Source organism: Rattus norvegicus, chromosome X, assembly GCF_036323735.1.
Source record: "Rattus norvegicus strain BN/NHsdMcwi chromosome X, GRCr8, whole genome shotgun sequence".
In the NCBI taxonomy this organism is placed as follows: Eukaryota; Metazoa; Chordata; class Mammalia; order Rodentia; family Muridae; genus Rattus; species Rattus norvegicus.
In genome coordinates this window covers 23076690-23094756 of record NC_086039.1, presented here as the reverse complement: position 1 = coordinate 23094756, position 18067 = coordinate 23076690, and the positions used below count along the sequence as shown (strand labels likewise).

General features: G+C 41.3%; 1 pseudogene; it reads left to right on the top strand.

The window, feature by feature from the left end:
* The first annotated feature begins 13032 nt into the window (after positions 1 to 13032).
* Mcm2-ps1 (minichromosome maintenance complex component 2, pseudogene 1) lies at positions 13033 to 15754 on the top strand (annotated as a pseudogene).
* Positions 15755 to 18067: the final 2313 nt, after the last annotated feature.

Sequence of the window (18067 nt, the reverse complement as noted above, 5' to 3'; positions counted from 1 at the left end):
ATGGAAAATATGTAAATTCAAATTAAACATTAATTTAAAATGTTAAAAGATTTTCTTATTTTGTTTAGAATTATAAGTATATACAGGTGAGTTTATGCACATAAGCTCATTGCCTGCAGAGGCCAAAAGACATTGATGGATCTTCTGGAGCTGGAGTTACATAAGGTTGTGAACCACCAAGATAGGCACTAGGGACGGAACTCGACTTCTCTGTACTATTTAACTACCCAACCAGCTTTTCAGTTCCCTAAAATAACCTAACTAAGAGAAGAACTACTCCCTTCTCTGCCTTGAAATAACTATTATACATATTACCACTACATGAATAATTGACTAAGTAAGCATATTTCATTGAAAGTAGTACCCATTATTATCTTGATAATGAATACTGGTAAAAACAATCTATCCAGATATTTTTTTTGACACTCTTTTTTTTTTTAATAACTTGAGTATTTCTTATATACATTTCGAGTGTTATTCCCTTTCCCGGTTTCCGGGCAAACATCCCCCTCCCCCCTCCCCTTCCTTATGGGTGTTCCCCTCCCAACCCTCTCCCCATTGCCGCCCTCCCCCCATAGACTAGTTCACTGGGGGTTCAGTCTTAGCAGGACCCAGGGCTTCCCCTTCCACTGGTGCTCTTACTAGGATATTCATTGCTACATATGGGGTCAGAGTCCAGGGTCAGTCCATGTATAGTCTTTAGGTAGTGGCTGAGTCCCTGGAAGCTCTGGTTGCTTGGCATTGTTGTACTTTTGGGGTCTCGAGCCCCTTCAAGCTCTTCCAGTTCTTTCTCTGATTCCTTCAATAGGGGACCTGTTCTCAGTTCAGTGGTTTGCTGCTGGCATTCGCCTCTGTATTTGCTGTATTCTGGCTGTGTCTCTCAGGAGCGATCTACATCCAGCTCCTGTCGGTCTGCACTTCTTTGCTTCATCCATCTTGTCTAATTGGGTGGCTGTATATGTATGGGCCACATGTGGGGCAGGCTCTGAATGGGTGCTCCTTAAGTCTCTGTTTTAATCTTTGCCTCTCCCTTCCCTGCCAAGGGTATTCTTTTTCCTCATTTAAAGAAGGAGTGAAGCATTCACATTTTGATCATCCGTCTTGAGTTTCATTTGTTCTAGGGATCTAGGGTAATTCAAGCATTTGGGTTAATAGCCACTTATCAATGAGTGCATACCATGTATGTCTTTCTGTGATTGGGTTAGCTCACTCAGGATGATATTTTCCAGTTCCAACCATTTGCCTACGAATTTCATAAACTCGTTGTTTTTGATAGCTGAGTAATATTCCATTGTGTAGATGTACCACATTTTCTATATCCATTCCTCTGTTGAAGGGCATCTGGGTTCTTTCCATTTTCTGGCTATTATAAATGAGGCTGCGATGAACATAGTGGAGCACGTGTCTCTTTTATATGTTGAGGCATCTTTTGGGTATATGCCCAAGAGAGGTATAGCTGGATCCTCAGGCAGTTCAATGTCCAATTTTCTGAGGAACCTCCAGACTGATTTCCAGAATGGTTTTACCAGTCTGCAATCCCACCAACAATGGAGGAGTGTTCCTCTTTCTCCACATCCTCGCCAGCATCTGCTGTCACCTGAGTTTTTGATCTTAGCCAATCGCACTGGTGTGAGGTGAAATCTCAGGGTTGTTTTGATTTGCATTTCCCTTATGACTAAAGATGTTGAACATTTCTTTCGGTGTTTCTCAGCCATTCGGCATTCCTCAGCTGTGAATTCTTTGTTTAGCTCTGAACCCCATTTTTTAATAGGGTTATTTGTTTCCCTGCGGTCTAACTTCTTGAGTTCTTTGTATATTTTGGATATAAGGCCTCTATCTGTTGTAGGATTGGTAAAGATCTTTTCCCAATCTGTTGGTTGCCATTTTGTCCTAACCGCAGTGTCCTTTGCCTTACAGAAGCTTTGCAGTTTTATGAGATCCCATTTGTTGATTCTTGATCTTAGAGCATAAGCCATTGGTGTTTTGTTCAGGAAATTTTTTCCAGTGCCCATGTGTTCCAGATGTTTCCCTAGTTTTTCTTCTATTAGTTTGAGTGTGTCTGGTTTGATGTGGAGGTCCTTGATCCACTTGGACTTAAGCTTTGTACAGGGTGATAAGCATGGATCGATCTGCATTCTTCTACATGTTGCCCTCCAGTTGAACCAGCTCCATTTGCTGAAAATGCTATCTTTTTTCCATTGGATGGTTTTGGCTCCTTTGTCAAAAATCAAGTGACCATAGGTGTGTGGGTTCATTTCTGGGTCTTCAATTCTATTCCATTGGTCTATCTGTCTGTCTCTGTACCAATACCATGCAGTTTTTATCACTATTGCTCTGTAATACTGCTTGAGTTCAGGGATAGTGATTCCCCCTGAAGTCCTTTTATTGTTGAGGATAGCTTTAGCTATCCTGGGTTTTTTGTTATTCCAGATGAATTTGCAAATTGTTCTGTCTAACTCTTTGAAGAATTGGATTGGTATTTTGATGGGGATTGCATTGAATCTGTAGATTGCTTTTGGTAAAATGGCCATTTTTACTATATTAATCCTGCCAATCCATGAGCATGGGAGATCTTTCCATCTTCTGAGGTCTTCTTCAATTTCTTTCCTCAGTGTCTTGAAGTTCTTATTGTACAGATCTTTTACTTGCTTGGTTAAAGTCACACCGAGGTACTTTATATTATTTGGGTCTATTATGAAGGGTGTCGTTTCCCTAATTTCTTTCTCGGCTTGTTTCTCTTTTGTGTAGAGGAAGGCAACTGATTTATTTGAGTTAATTTTATACCCAGCCACTTTGCTGAAGTTGTTTATCAGCTTTAGTAGTTCTCTGGTGGAACTTTTGGGATCACTTAAATATACTATCATGTCATCTGCAAATAGTGATATTTTGACCTCTTCTTTTCCGATCTGTATCCCTTTGATCTCCTTTTGTTGTCTGATTGCTCTGGCTAGAACTTCAAGAACTATATTGAATAAGTAGGGAGAGAGTGGGCAGCCTTGTCTAGTCCCTGATTTTAGTGGGATTGCTTCAAGTTTCTCTCCATTTAGTTTAATGTTAGCAACTGGTTTGCTGTATATGGCTTTTACTATGTTTAGGTATGGGCCTTGAATTCCTATTCTTTCCAGGACTTTTATCATGAAGGGGTGTTGAATTTTGTCAAATGCTTTCTCAGCATCTAATGAAATGATCATGTGGTTCTGTTCTTTCAGTTTGTTTATATAATGGATCACGTTGATGGTTTTCCGTATATTAAACCATCCCTGCATGCCTGGGATGAAGCCTACTTGATCATGGTGGATGATTGTTTTGATGTGCTCTTGAATTCGGTTTGCCAGAATTTTATTGAGTATTTTTGCGTCGATATTCATAAGGGAAATTGGTCTGAAGTTCTCTTTCTTTGTTGTGTCTTTGTGTGGTTTAGGTATAAGAGTAATTGTGGCTTCGTAGAAGGAATTCGGTAGGGCTCCATCTGTTTCAATTTTGTGGAATAGTTTGGATAATATTGGTATGAGGTCTTCTATGAAGGTTTGATAGAATTCTGCACTAAACCCGTCTGGACCTGGGCTCTTTTTGGTTGGGAGACCTTTAATGACTGCTTCTATTTCCTTAGGAGTTATGGGGTTGTTTAACTGGTTTATCTGTTCCTGATTTAACTTCGATACCTGGTTTCTGTCTAGGAAATTGTCCATTTCCTGAAGATTTTCAAATTTTGGTGAATATAGGTTTTTATAGTAAGATCTGATGATTTTTTGAATTTCCTCTGAATCTGTAGTTATGTCTCCCTTTTCATTTCTGATTTTGCTAATTTGGACGCACTCTCTGTGTCCTCTCGTTAGTCTGGCTAAGGGTTTATCTATCTTGTTGATTTTCTCAAAGAACCAACTTTTGGTTCTGTTGATTCTTTCTATGGTCCTTTTTGTTTCTATTTGGTTGATTTCAGCTCTGAGTTTGATTATTTCCTGCCTTCTACTCCTCCTGGGTTTACTTGCTTCTTTTTGTTCTAGAGCTTTTAGGTGTGCTGTCAAGCTGCTGACATATGCTCTTTCCTGTTTCTTTCTGCAGGCACTCAGTGCTATGAGTTTTCCTCTTAGCACAGCTTTCATTGTGTCCCATAAGTTTCGGTATGTTGTATCTTCATTTTCATTAAATTCTAAAAAGTTTTTAATTTCTTTCTTTATTTCTTCCTTGACCAGGTTATCATTGAGTAGAGCATTGTTCAATTTCCACGTATATGTGGGCATTCTTCCCTTATTGTTATTGAAGACCAGTTTTAGGCCGTGGTGGTCAGATAGCACGCATGGGATTATTTCTATCTTTCTGTACCTGTTGAGGCCCGTTTTTTGACCAATTATATGGTCAATTTTGGGGAAAGTACCATGAGGAGCTGAGAAGAAGGTATATCCTTTTGCTTTAGGATAGAATGTTCTATAAATATCCGTTAAGTCCATTTGGCTCATGACTTCTATTAGTCTGTCGACATCACTGTTTAATTTCTGTTTCCATGATCTGTCCATTGATGAGAGTGGGGTGTTGAAATCTCCCACTATTATTGTGTGAGGTGCAATGTGTGTTTTGAGCTTTAGTAAGGTTTCTTTTACGTATGTAGGTGCCCTTGTATTTGGGGCATAGATATTTAGGATTGAGAGTTCATCTTGGTGGATTTTTCCTTTGATGAATATGAAGTGTCCTTCCTTATCTTTTTTGATGACTTTTAGTTGGAAATTGATTTTATTTGATATTAGAATGGCTACTCCAGCTTGCTTCTTCTGACCATTTGCTTGGAAAGTTGTTTTCCAGCCTTTCACTCTGAGGTAGTGTCTGTCTTTGTCTCTGAGGTGTGTTTCCTGTAGGCAGCAGAATGCAGGGTCCTCGTTGCGTATCCAGTTTGTTAATCTATGTCTTTTTATTGGGGAGTTGAGGACATTGATATTGAGAGATATTAAGGAATAGTGATTATTGCTTCCCTTTATATTCATATTTGGATGTGAGGTTATGTTTGTGTGCTTTCATTCTCTTTGTTTTGTTGCCAAGACGATTAGTTTCTTGCTTCTTCTAGGGTATAGCTTGCCTCCTTATGTTGGGCTTTACCATTTATTATCCTTTGTAGTGCTGGATTTGTAGAAAGATATTGTGTAAATTTTGTTTTGTCATGGAATATCTTGGTTTCTCCATCAATGTTAATTGAGAGTTTTGCTGGATACAGTAACCTGGGCTGGCATTTGTGTTCTCTTAGGGTCTGTATGACATCAGTCCAGGATCTTCTGGCCTTCATAGTTTCTGGCCAGAAGTCTGGTGTGATTCTGATAGGTCTCCCTTTATATGTTACTTGACCTTTTCCCCTTACTGCTTTTAATATTCTTTCTTTATTTTGTGCGTTTGGTGTTTTGACAATTATGTGACGGGAGGTGTTTCTTTTCTGGTCCAATCTATTTGGAGTTCTGTAGGCTTCTTGTATGTCTATGGGTATCTCTTTTTTTAGGTTAGGGAAGTTTTCTTCTATGATTTTGTTGAAGATATTTACTGGTCCTTTGAGCTGGTAGTCTTCACTCTCTTCTATACCTATTATCCTTAGGTTTGATCTTCTCATTGAGTCCTGGATTTCCTGTATGTTTTGGACCAGTAGCTTTTTCTGCTTTACATTATCTTTGACAGTTGAGTCAATGATTTCTATGGAATCTTCTGCTCCTGAGATTCTCTCTTCCATCTCTTGTATTCTGTTGGTGAAGCTTGTATCTACAGCTCCTTGTCTCTTCTTTTGGTTTTCTATATCCAGGGTTGTTTCCATGTGTTCTTTCTTGATTGCTTCTATTTCCATTTTTAATTCCTTCAACTGTTTGATTGTGTTTTCCTGGAGTTCTTTCAGGGATTTTTGCGATTCCTCTCTGTAGGCTTCTACTTGTTTATTAATGTTTTCCTGTGTTTCCCTAAGTGTGTTCATGTCTTTCTTGAAGTCCTCCAGCATCATGATCAAATATGATTTTGAAACTAGATCTTGCTTTTCTGGTGTGTTTGGATATTCCATGTTTGTTTTGGTGGGAGAATTGGGCTCCGATGATGGCATGTAGTCTTGGTTTCTGTTGCTTGGGTTCCTGCGCTTGCCTCTCGCCATCAGATTATCTCTAGTGTTACTTTGTTCTGCTATTTCTGACAGTGGCTAGACTGTCCTATAAGCCTGTGTGTCAGGAGTGCTGTAGACCTGTTTTCCTCTCTTTCAGTCAGTTATGGGGACAGACTGTTCTGCTTTCGGGCGTGTAGTTTTTCCTCTCTACAGGTCTTCAGCTGTTCCTGTGGGCCTGTGTCTTGAGTTCACCAGGCAGCTTTCTTGCAGCAGAAAATTTGGTCTTACCTGTGGTCCCGAGGCTCAAGTTCGCTCGTGGGGTGCTGCCCAGGGGCTCTCTGCAGCGGCAGCAACCAGGAAGACCTGTGCTGCCCCTTCCGGGAGCTTCAGTGCACCAGGGTTCCAGATGGTCTTTGGCTTTTTCCTCTGGCGTCCGAGATGTGTGTGCAGGGAGCAGTCTCTTCTGGTTTCCCAGGCTTGTCTGCCTCTCTGAAGGTTTAGCTCTCCCTCCCACGGGATTTGGGTGCAGAGAACTGTTTATCCGGTCTGTTTCTTTCAGGTTCCGGCAGTGTCTCAGGCAGGTGTCCTGCCGCTCCTGGGCCCTCCCCCACGGGAGCCCAGAGGCCTTATACAGTTTCCTCTTGGGCCAGGGATGTGGGCAGGGGTGAGCAGTGTTGGTGGTCTCTTCCGCTCTGCAGCCTCAGGAGTGCCCACCTGACCAGGCGGTTGGGTCTCTCTCTCACTGGGTCTGGGAGCAGAGAGCTGCTGCGGGCCGGGATCCGCGGGTGTGGGACTTCCTCTATCCAGATATTTTATTATCACACAAACCATAATTTTTTTGTTGTGAGCCAAACATGAGAATATATCTTAGATGAATTTGGTCACAAATAATATTTTTGTTTGTCTACCGCCTGCATTGCTCATGTTTCACACACAGTATTTTATCAAGGGCTAGAAGGAGTCACTAAAAGGTCACAGATAAAAAGAAATGGTGAGAATATCCAGATCCACTGGCATGTGTCTATAATATTAAGACTTGGGGAATGTAGGTAGGAGGATTGCTATAAGTTTGAATTTCAGGCCACTTTGGAATACGGAGTAGATGCTGTCTCAAAAGCACTAAAAAATAAACCAAAAAGTAAATGCTATTACTTTGATTTTATTAATGTATTCTGTGTGTACAGTTTAAATTATCACATGATACCCAAATAACGAGTATAGTAGTTACATGTTAAAAAGATGCAAATGCAGAGGGTTGGAGATTTAGCTCAGTGGTAGAGCGCTTGCCTAGCAAGCTCAAGGCCCTGAGTTCGGTCCCCAGCTCCGGAAAAAAAAAAAAGAAAAAAAAGATGCAAATGCAGAGTTGTGGAATCCTGCAACTACAGCCCAGGGATCATTGTGAAAGAGGGATCAGAAAGATTATAAGAGCTGGAGTGTGTGATTCTTTGCTGTGACACAGTGTCCCCTAGAAATGTCAGAAGTTACATCCAGAAGCTCTCCCCTAAGTATGAACTGAACACAACAACAGAGGTGTGTGTGTGTGTGTGTGTGTGTGTGTGTGTGTGTTCAACAACAATTAATGAAACATGAGGCCATAATAGACCCCCCAAGCTCCCTCCTCTGTTTGGCTGTGGGTGTCTGCATCTGTCAAAATCAGCTGCTGGGTTGAGCCTCTCAGAGAGCACCCTTGCTAGATTCCTCTCTGCAAGCAAAACAAAGCATCATTAATAGTGTCAGGGATTGGTGCATACCCATGGGATGGGTCTCTAGTTGGGCCAGATATAGTATGGCCATTCCCTTATCCCTGCATTACTTACAGACAGGATAAATTTTGGGTTGAAAGTTTTGTCGGTGGGTTGGTGTCCATATTGCTCCACTGGTATTCATTTCTGACTACAGGAGGTGGCCTCTTCAGGTTCCATACCAGTACTATGAGTCACAGCTAAGGTCACCCTAATAAAGTCACCTTCATTGATTTATGGACACCTGCCTTATCATAGGTCACTAGAACATTCTTGAGATATCTCCCACCCCCCTACCCCTGCCAGTTCCAGATTTCCATTCATTTTTCATGACCATCTAACCATCTCTCCTGTCCCTCCCCTTAAAGGATCCTGAATTCTCCCCCATTCCCCTCCCTATCCCTCTCAAAGTTTCCTCTCTTCATCCCCCACCACATTGTAAGTGAGATCCAAGCATCCTTGCTTGGACCTTCCTTCTTGCTTCGGTTCATTGCTTCTCTGGACTGTATGAGTATACTGTATTTTATGGCTAATATCTGCTTATAAGTGAGTACATACCATGCATATCCTTGTGTGTCTGGATTGCCTCACTCAGGATGATATTCTCAAGTTCCATCCATTTGCCTGCAACATTCATGTCTTTGTCTTTAATAGCTGAATAGTACTCAATTGTGTTGGTGTACTACAATTTCTTTATCCATTTTTCAGTTGAGAGACATTTAGGTTGTTTCTAGTTTCTGGAAATAAAACTATTGTGAACATAATTGAGCATAATTGACGTTGTGGGATGTTGGAGCATCTTTTGGGTACCTGCCTAAGAGTGGTATAGCTGGGTCTTGAGGTAGGATTATGGCAAGATTTTTGAGAAACAACCAAATTGATTCCAAAGTGTTTGTATAAGTTTGTATTCCCTCCAGCAATAAAGGAATGTTTCCCTTGCTCCACATCCTGGCCGACATGTGCTATTGCTTGAGTGTTTGATCTTAGCCATTCTGATATGTGTAAGATGGGATCTCAGAGCTGTTTTCATTTGCATTTCCTGATGACAGAGGACTTTGAACATCTCTTTAAGTGCTTCTTGCCTATTCAAGATTCCTCTGTTAAGAATTCTCTTAGCTCTGTACCCCATTTTTAAATTGTGTTATTTGTGTTATTGGTGTCTTAACCATTTTTACTAGATTAATCCTACCTCACCATAGGCATGAGAGATCTTTCCATCTTCTGATATCTCCCTCAATTTCTTTCTTCAGCAACTTGGAGCTCTTGACATATAGGTCTTTCACGTGCTTTGTTAGAGTTACATCAAGATATTTTATATTATTTGTGACTTTTGTAAAGGGTGTGCTTTCCCTAATTTCTTTCTCAACCTGTTTGTCATTTGTATAAAAGGAAGGCTGTGTATTTTTTTTAGTTAATTTTGTATCCAGCCACTTTGTTGAATGTGTTTATCAGCTGTAGGAGTTCTCTGGTAAAAGTTTTGGTGTTACTTAAATATATTATCATATCATCCGCAAATAGTGATACATTGACTTCGTCTTTTCCGATTTGTATTCTGTAGATCTCCTTTGTTTGTCTCATTGCTCTAGCTAGAACTTCAAGTACTATGTTGAATAGATAGGGAGAGAGTGGGCAGCCTTGCCTTCTCCCTGACCTTAGTGAGATTGCTCTAAGTTTTTCTCTATTTAGTTTGATGTTGACTACTGGCTTGCTGTATACTGCTTTTGTTATATTTAGGTATGCACTTGTATCCGTGATCTCTCCAAGACTTTTAACATGAAAAGCTGTTGGGTTTTGTCAAAGACTTTATCAGCATCGAATGAGATGATCACATAATTTTTTTCTTTCAGTTTGGTGGATTACATTGATGGATTTTCATATATTGAACCTATATTGAACCATCCCTGCATCTCTGAGATGAAGCCTACTTGATAATGATGGATGATGGTTTTGATGTGTACCTGGATTCAGTCTGTAAATATTTTATTGAGTATTTTTGCATCAATGTTCATAGAAGAAACTGCTTTGAAATTCTCTTTTTTTGTTGGGGCTTTGTGTGTGTTGTTTAGTTATCAGAGTGACTGTGGCGTCATAAGTTTGGCAATGTTACTTCTGTTTCTCTTTCGTAGAATAGTTTGAGGAGTATTGGAATTAGCTCTTCTTTGAAATCTGATAGAATTCTGCACTAAAATCATCTGCCCTGTGCATGTTATTTGTTTGTTTTTTGCGGGGGGAGACATCTAATGATTGCTTGTATTTCCTTAAGGGTTTTTAGTGCTGTTTAAATAGTTTACCTGATCTTGATTTAACTTTGGTAAATGGTATGTGTCTAGAAAACTTCCCATTTCATTAAGATTTTCCAATTTTGTGGGGTACAGGCTTTTGAAATAAGACCTAACAATTCTTTGAATTTCCTCACTGTCTGTTGCTATATCTCCCTTTTCATTTCTGATTTTTTTATTTGCATACTGTCTATCTGTTTTTTTTTTTGGTTAGTTTTTATAAGGGTATGTCTATCTTGTTGATATTTTCAAAGAACCAGCTCTTGGTTTCATTGATCCTTTGTATTGATGTCTATATTTCTACCTGATTTCAACCATAATTTTGAGTATTTTCTGCCTTCTACTCCCCTTCAGTATACTTGCTTCTTTTTTCCAGAACACAGAAGTATACTTTTAAATTGCTGGTATGAGAACTTTTTAATTTTTTTATGGAGGCACATAGTGCGATAAGCATTCCTTTTAGCACTACTTTCACTGTGTCCCAGAAATTTGGGTATGTTTTGTTTTCATTTTCATTGAATTCTAGAAAGTCTTTAATTTCTTTCTTTATTTCTTCCCTGACCCAAAGATCATTGAGTAGAGAGTTGTTCAGTTTGCATGAGTGTGTAGGCTCCTCTGGTGTTTCTATTGTTGTTGAAGTCCAGCTTTAATCCATGGGTGATCTGATAGGACACATGGCATTATTTCAATTTTCTTGAATCTGTGGAGGCTTGCTTTGTGACTACCTATATGGTCAATATTGGAGAAGGATCCATGAGGTGCTGAGAAGTTATGTTCTTTTTTGTTTGATGAATTATTCTATAGATTTGTTAAGTACATTTGATTCATAATTTCTGTTAATTTCATTGTATCTCTGTTTAGTTTTTTGTCTGGATGATTTGTCAATTAGAGAAACTGGGGTGTTGATGTCTCCTATTAGTGTGTGGGGTTCAATGTATGATTTAAGCTTGAGCAATTTTTCTTTTACAAATGTGTGTGCCTTTGTGTTTGGGCCATAGTTGTATAGAATTAAGATGTAATCTTGATGGATTTTTCCTTTGATAAGTATGAAGTGTCCTTTCATGTACCTTTTGATTAATTTTTATTGAAAATCTATTTAATGTGATATTAAAATGGCCACTTGAGCTTGCTTCTTATGTCTGTGTGGTTGATAAACTCTTTTCCATTCCTTTATTTTGAGGCAATATCTTTTATTTTTGAGGTGTGTTTCTTCTATGCAAGAGATTGATAGATCCTGTTTCCATATCCATTTGTTAGCCTGTGCCTTTTTATTGGGGAATTGAGTCCATTGATGTTGAGACATATTAATGACCAGTGATTGTTAATTCCTGTTATTTTGATGTTGGTGGTATTAGTGTGTATGTGTACGTGTGTGTGCATGTGTGCATGTTGGTATGAAATTACTTATTTCCTGTATTTTCTTGGATGTAGTTATCCATTTTGGCTTCAAGTTTTCCTTCTAGTGTTTCTATAGGCTGGATTTGTGGGTATATATTGTTTAAATTTGAATTTGTTTTGAAGTATCTTGTTTTCTCCATCTATAGTGACTGAGAGTTTTGATGGGTATAGTAGTCTGGGTTGGCATCTGTGGTTTTTTAGATGTTGAAAGATATCTATCTGTCTAGTCCATTCTAGCTTTTAGAGTTTCTATTGAGAAGTCAGGTGTAATTCTGATATGTTTGTCTTTGTATGTTACCTGACATTTTCCCTTGCTGCTTTTAATATTCATTCTTTGTTCTGTAGATTTTGTGCTCTGATTAGTATGTGTTGGGAGGATTTTCTTTTCTGATCTAGTCTATAAGTCTAGAATGTCTATAAGCTTCTTGTATGTTCATAGGCATCTCTTTCTTCAAGTTGGGAGAGTTTTCTTCTATGATTTTGTTGAAATTATTTTCTGGTCCTTGGTGCCGGGATTCTTCACCTTCTTCTATCCCTATTTTTCTTTTCATGGTGTTCCAGATTTCCTGGGTGATTTGTATCAGGAAGTTTTTAGATTTAATATTTTCTTGACTGATGTATCAATTTCTTCTATTGAGTCTTCTGTGGCTGAGATTCTTTCTTCCATAACCTGCATTCAGTTTGTGATGCTTGCATCTGTTTTTCCTGTTCTCTTCCCTAGGATTTCTATCTCCCGGATTCCCTCAGTTTCTGATATTAAATACTTTTATTTATTTCCTTCCGCTGTTGGTTGTATTTTCCTGCATTTCTTTAAGCAGTTTGTTTCTTCTTTAAAGACCGGTACCTATTTTTATTTTCCTGTATTTCAAGGGATTCATTCATTTCCTTTTTAAAGGCCTCTATTATAAGATTAGATTTAAGGTCATTTTCTTGTGGTATAGTTTGATATCCAGGGCTTGCTGTAGCAGGGTAGTTGTACTCTGAAGTCGTCATATTGCCCTGACTTTTGATGATTGTGTTCTTTTGAGGGCTTTTAACCATCTAGATAGCTTTTCCCCTCTGAATGTTCCTTTTGTAGGCGTATTGGGAGGGGGCTTAACCTCTATGGTCTTGGTGTGACAGGGTATCCTTGGGCTGTATGTTTCCCTGTCAGCAGGTCTGTGTGGTTCAGGATCAGTAGGTTTAATGAAGGTGGGCAGATAATTGAGGTCTGCTGGGGATAGCAGACTACTAAGGACAGCTGGGGAAGCCCCAGACACCTGATTTCCTTTGATGAAAGTCTGCCTTTTGCTCATGGTGTTTCATTGAGGCAATAATAATGTTGGCTAAGTCAATAGTATAATCCCAATGAAATAAAATATAGACAGATATAATATTGCAGGCCTTTAATCTCACTTCACAGGAAACAAGGCAGGAGGATGTCTGTAAGTAGCCATTCTGGTCTACATAGCTTGACCAGAACAGTCAGGCCTGTCTTATGTTATCCTGTGTATAAAACAAACAAACAAAACAAACAAACATTAATTTAAAAATGGGTGATGAAGCTAGCACAGGGATGGCGGAGTCTTCTGAGTCCTTCTCAGCAGCATCTAGCCCTGCTCCTCAGCAGTGACAGATCAGTGATCCCCTCATCTCCAGCCCAGGCCGCAGCTCCAGACGTGCTGACACTCTTACCTCCAGCCCTGGTAGAGACCTCCCCCCATTTGAGGATGAGTCCGAGGGGCTGCTGGGCACGGAGGGGCCCGTGGAGGAAGAAGAGGATGGAGAGGAACTCATGGTGATGGTATGGAGAGAGACTACCATCCCATTCCCGAGCTCGATGTCTACGATGTCTACGAGGCAGAGGGATTGGCCCTGGATGCTGAAGATGTGGAGGAGCTGAGAGCCAGTCAGAGTGAGGCAGCTGAGCGGGTTATGAGGCAGCAGGACTATGAGGCTGGCAGAGGCCTGGGTTGCATGCGTCGTGGGCTGCTGTACGACAGCGACGAGGAAGATGAGGAGCGGCCTGCCCATAAGCACCGCCACGTAGAGCGTGCCACAGAAGATGACGAGGAGGATGAAGAGATGATTGAGAGTACTGAGAACATGGAGGACCTCAAGGGTCACTCGGTGCGCGAGTAGGTGAGCATGGCAGGGCCCAGGCTGGAGATCCACCACCGTTTCAAGAACTTCTTGCACACCCACGTGGACAGCCATGGCCACAATGTCTTCAAGGAGTGTATCAGTGATGTGTGCAAAGAGAACTGGGAGAGTTTGGTAGTAAATTATGAAGACCTGGCAGCCCGGGAACATATGTTGGCATGCTTCTTACCCGAGGCACCGGCTGAGCTGCTGCAGATCTTTGATGAGGCCGCCCTGGAAGTTGTGTTGTCCATGTATCCTAAATATGACCTCATCACCAACCACATTCACGTGCGCATCTCCCACCTGCCTCTGGTGGAGGAGCTGCATTCACTGAGGCAGCTACACCTGAACCAGCTGATCCATACCAGCGGTGTGGTGACCAGTTGCACTGGAGTCCTGCCCCAGCTCAGCATGGTCAAGTATAACTGTAGCAAGTGCAACTTTATACTGGGGCCTTTCTGCCAGTCTCAGAACCAGGAGGTGAACCTGGCTCCTGCCCTGAGTGCCAGTCAACTGGGCCCTTTGAGATCAACATGGAGGAGACCATCTATCAGAACTACCAATGGATCCGCATCCAGGAGAGTCCCGGCAAGGTGGTGGCTGGCCGGCTGCCCCGTTCCAAGGATGCCATCCTCCTTGCTGATCTGGTGGACAGCTGCAAGCCAGGAGACGAGATAGAGCTGACCAGCATTTACCACAATAATTATGATGGCTAGCTTAACACCACCAACGGCTTTCCCATCTTCGTCACCATCATCCTGGCCAACCATGTTGCCAAGAAGGACAACAAAGTGGCCATGGGTGAGCTCACTGATGAGGACGTGAAGATGATCACCAGTCTTTCCATGGATCAGCAAATCGGAGAGAAGATCTTTGCCAGCATTGCAACCTCCATCTATGGGCATGAAGACATGAAGAGAGGCCTGGCTCTGGCCCTGTTTGGAGGGGAGCCCAAGAACCCAGGTGGAAAGCACAAGGTTCGAGGTGACATCAATGTGCTCTTGTGTGGGGACCCTGGCACAGTAAAGTCCCAGTTCCTCAAATAAAAAAAATTGTCCAGCCATGCCATCTTCACCACTGGCCAAGGTGCATCAGCTGTGGAACTCATGGCGTATGTTCAGCGGCATCCTGTCAGCAGAGAGTGGACCTTAGAGGCTGGAGCCCTGGTTCTGGCCGACCAGGGGGTGTGTCTCATTGGTGAGTTTGACAAGATGAATGACCAGGACAGGACCAGCATCCACAAGGCCATGGAACAGCAAAGCATCTCCATCTTCAAGGCTGGCATCATTACCTCGCTGCAAGCCTGCTGCACCATCATAGCTGCTGCCAACCCCATAGGGGGCTGCCACGACCCTTCACTGATCTTCTCAGGGAATGTAGACCTCACAGAGTCCATCATTTCCCGCTTTGATATCCTGTGTGTGGTGAGGGACACTGTTGATCCTGTTCAGGATGATATGCTGGCCCGCTTTGTGGTTGGCAGCCACATCAGACACCACCCCAGCAACAAGAAGGATGAAGGGGTGACCAACGGTGGTACCACAGAGCCAGCCATGCCCAACACATACGGTGTGGAGCCCCTGCGTGAGGAGGTCCTGAAGAAGTATATTATCTATGCCAAGGAACGGGTCTGCCCAAAGCTCAACCAGATGGACCAGGACAAAGTGGCCAGGATGTACAGCGGCCTGAAGAAGGAGTCCATGGCAACGGGCAGTATTCCCATCACAGTGCGACACATCAAGTCCATGATCTGCATGGCAGAGGCCCATGCATGCATGCACCTGCGAGACTACGTAATGGAAGATGATGTCAACATGGCCATCTGCATGATGCTGGAGAGCTTCATTGACACCCAAAAGTTCAGTGTCATGCGCAGCATGCACAAGACTTTTGCCTGGTATCTCTCCTTCCATCGAGATAACAATGATCTGATGCTCTTCATACTGAAGCAGTTGGTGGCTGAGCAGGTGACATACCAACATAACTGCTTTGGGGCCCAGCAGGACACCATCGAAATGCCTGAGAAGGACCTGATGGACAAGGCCAGGCAGATCAATATCCACAACCTCTCTGCCTTCTACGACAGCAACCTCTTCAAAATCAACAAATTCAGCCGTGACCTGAAACGCAAGCTGATCCTACAGCAGTTCTGAGATAATGAGCAACTTAGAAGTGTTTACAAACTTTTCCAGAACGTTCTTGGAGCCTGTGATGGAGGAGCACAAGACCCTGCCTACAGAGGGAGGGCCCATGCTCCTTGTGCTGATTTTCTTCCCGCCTAGCCTGTGCCTTCGTTCGCTTCTTGTACAGTTTCTTATAGTTTATTTTTTAATAAATTTGAATACAACTTAAAAATTAAAAATGACAGAAAGCAAATTTTATAGCATTTAAACAATAATGCAGAGCAAAATAATAATAATGCCATTCATTCCCAAGTCAATTATGTACGTTGTGGATGTGGCTTAATGGAGAACAGCACCATCTAAATAACTAAAGAAACTAAACTGTCTAAGCTATTGTAATGGATTAAGTTAAATTTAATAAAGTTTGAGGGCCTCCTTTTCAAAAATATAGCAAAGCGGTCAAAAAGAGAACATTCGAATGAGGAGGAAACTGTGTATGTTGATAATACATTGTTGGGGAAAAAACTTTTGTTACATAATGGCAAAAAAAGACATTCCCTACTGGATCTCACAGAAACTATGGTTGCCTGCAAAGGGTCTGTACAAGACTGACTCTGTCAACATCAAACATGTATCAAGCAGGGGGGGTCACAGGCTTTACTATTCTCCATTGAACTATTGGCAACTGATTGATTATAGGGGAAGGAAAATTATTGCCTTTTGTTTTACGCCAAACAGCACACCAGGTTCCAAAGAATACTTCCAGACTCATAGCCACACAGATAGTCCAGGTTAAAAAAATCAAAGTATCAAAAATGAAACAAAACAATGCATAAATATGGGAAAAGTATCTATAAGGAGGAGGGAGTACAGGAGAGGTGTGAAGTGGAAATTTCTGGTTTCTTTGGAGACTCAGTTGTGTAATGTGATGAATTTCTGGAAACTGTCTTAATGGGGGATGTTTTTACTGAAACAGATATGTGGGAGAATGTTTTGCTGAGAACAGATTGTGGTATTTTTTCTGGAAGCAGCCTGAAAAGGGAGTATGTGATGTTTTGCTAAAGCAGACAATTGAGAGAACATGTGATGTTTGGAAAGCCTATAAATGTAACAAAACAGACAGTGGGCAATGCTGTATGGTTTTGGTTTACCTTGCCTTTCTTTGCTGATCATCACTGGGCTTTGCAAACAATCACTGACGACACTTGGTAGTATTGGTTTGCCTTGCCACTCTTTGCTAGTCACCATTTGTCTTGACTTCATAGAGAACTTCTGGTGGTGTTCTGGTGGCTTCTTGCTGCTTCCTCAGACTCAAGCCAATTGGCTAAGCCTTTCAGATCAAACTGTCATGGCTGATTCAAGTGAAGTGAACTGCTGATATGCTGACAATGAACATTGGATTCACTTCAATGAAATAGGTCCCCATCCTCCTTTGCCTTATTAATCTTTCCTTACCACTACCTCTGGGTGGTGGGCTAGAAGGGAGGTTAAATATTTAAGTACCCTTATTAAAAGTAGGTTTTGAAAAACATAAGCCTACAGCGGTGGAAAGAATGTAAGAGATGGTAGGAAAATATGAGCAATCAGATGACACAGGCATGTCAGGGTGGTAGGACCGTAGACAGAATGTGAGTAAACAGAATGCACTATGTATATGTATAAAATAGTCAAATAACCAATGCAATCAATAAAAAGAGATATAGTCAAACTGAAGACTGGAAGACTTACATATGTATATTTATAATGGCTAGTTTGATATTATCTTGACACAGGCTAGAGTCACTTGAGAATAAGGAACTTCAATTGAGTAAATACCCAGCTTTCCCAAGTCCCCCACAATTGACCTGTGGGCAAACCTGTGGTGTGTTTTCTTGATGTGGAGTAGAGGTTAGGTCATGATGGGCAATGCAACCCCTGGTCTGGTATTATAAGCCTTTGGAAGCAAGTCAATAAGCAGCATATCTCCATGGTATCTGCATCAGTTCCTGTTCGTAGGTTCCTACCTTGAATTCCTGTCCTAAGTTCCCTGAATGATGAAATGAACCCTTCCTTCCCCAAGTTTCAGTCATGGTGTTCTACCAAAGGAACCCTCAGACAGTTTTCTTTTTAGGTTGAATAGCTTTGGGTCTTATGTGAATGTTTATGATCTAATTTGAAGTAATATTTGTACATTGTATAAAATAGGTATCAATATTTTTATATGCAGTTATTGTTTTGTTCCATTGTGTTTTGTGTGTTTTTTTAATTGTTTTGTGGCTCTGGGGATTAAACCTAAGACAAATGCTACACAAGCAATACTATAATCCCAGCTCTGTTCCATTATTTAAAAAATAATTTTATTAC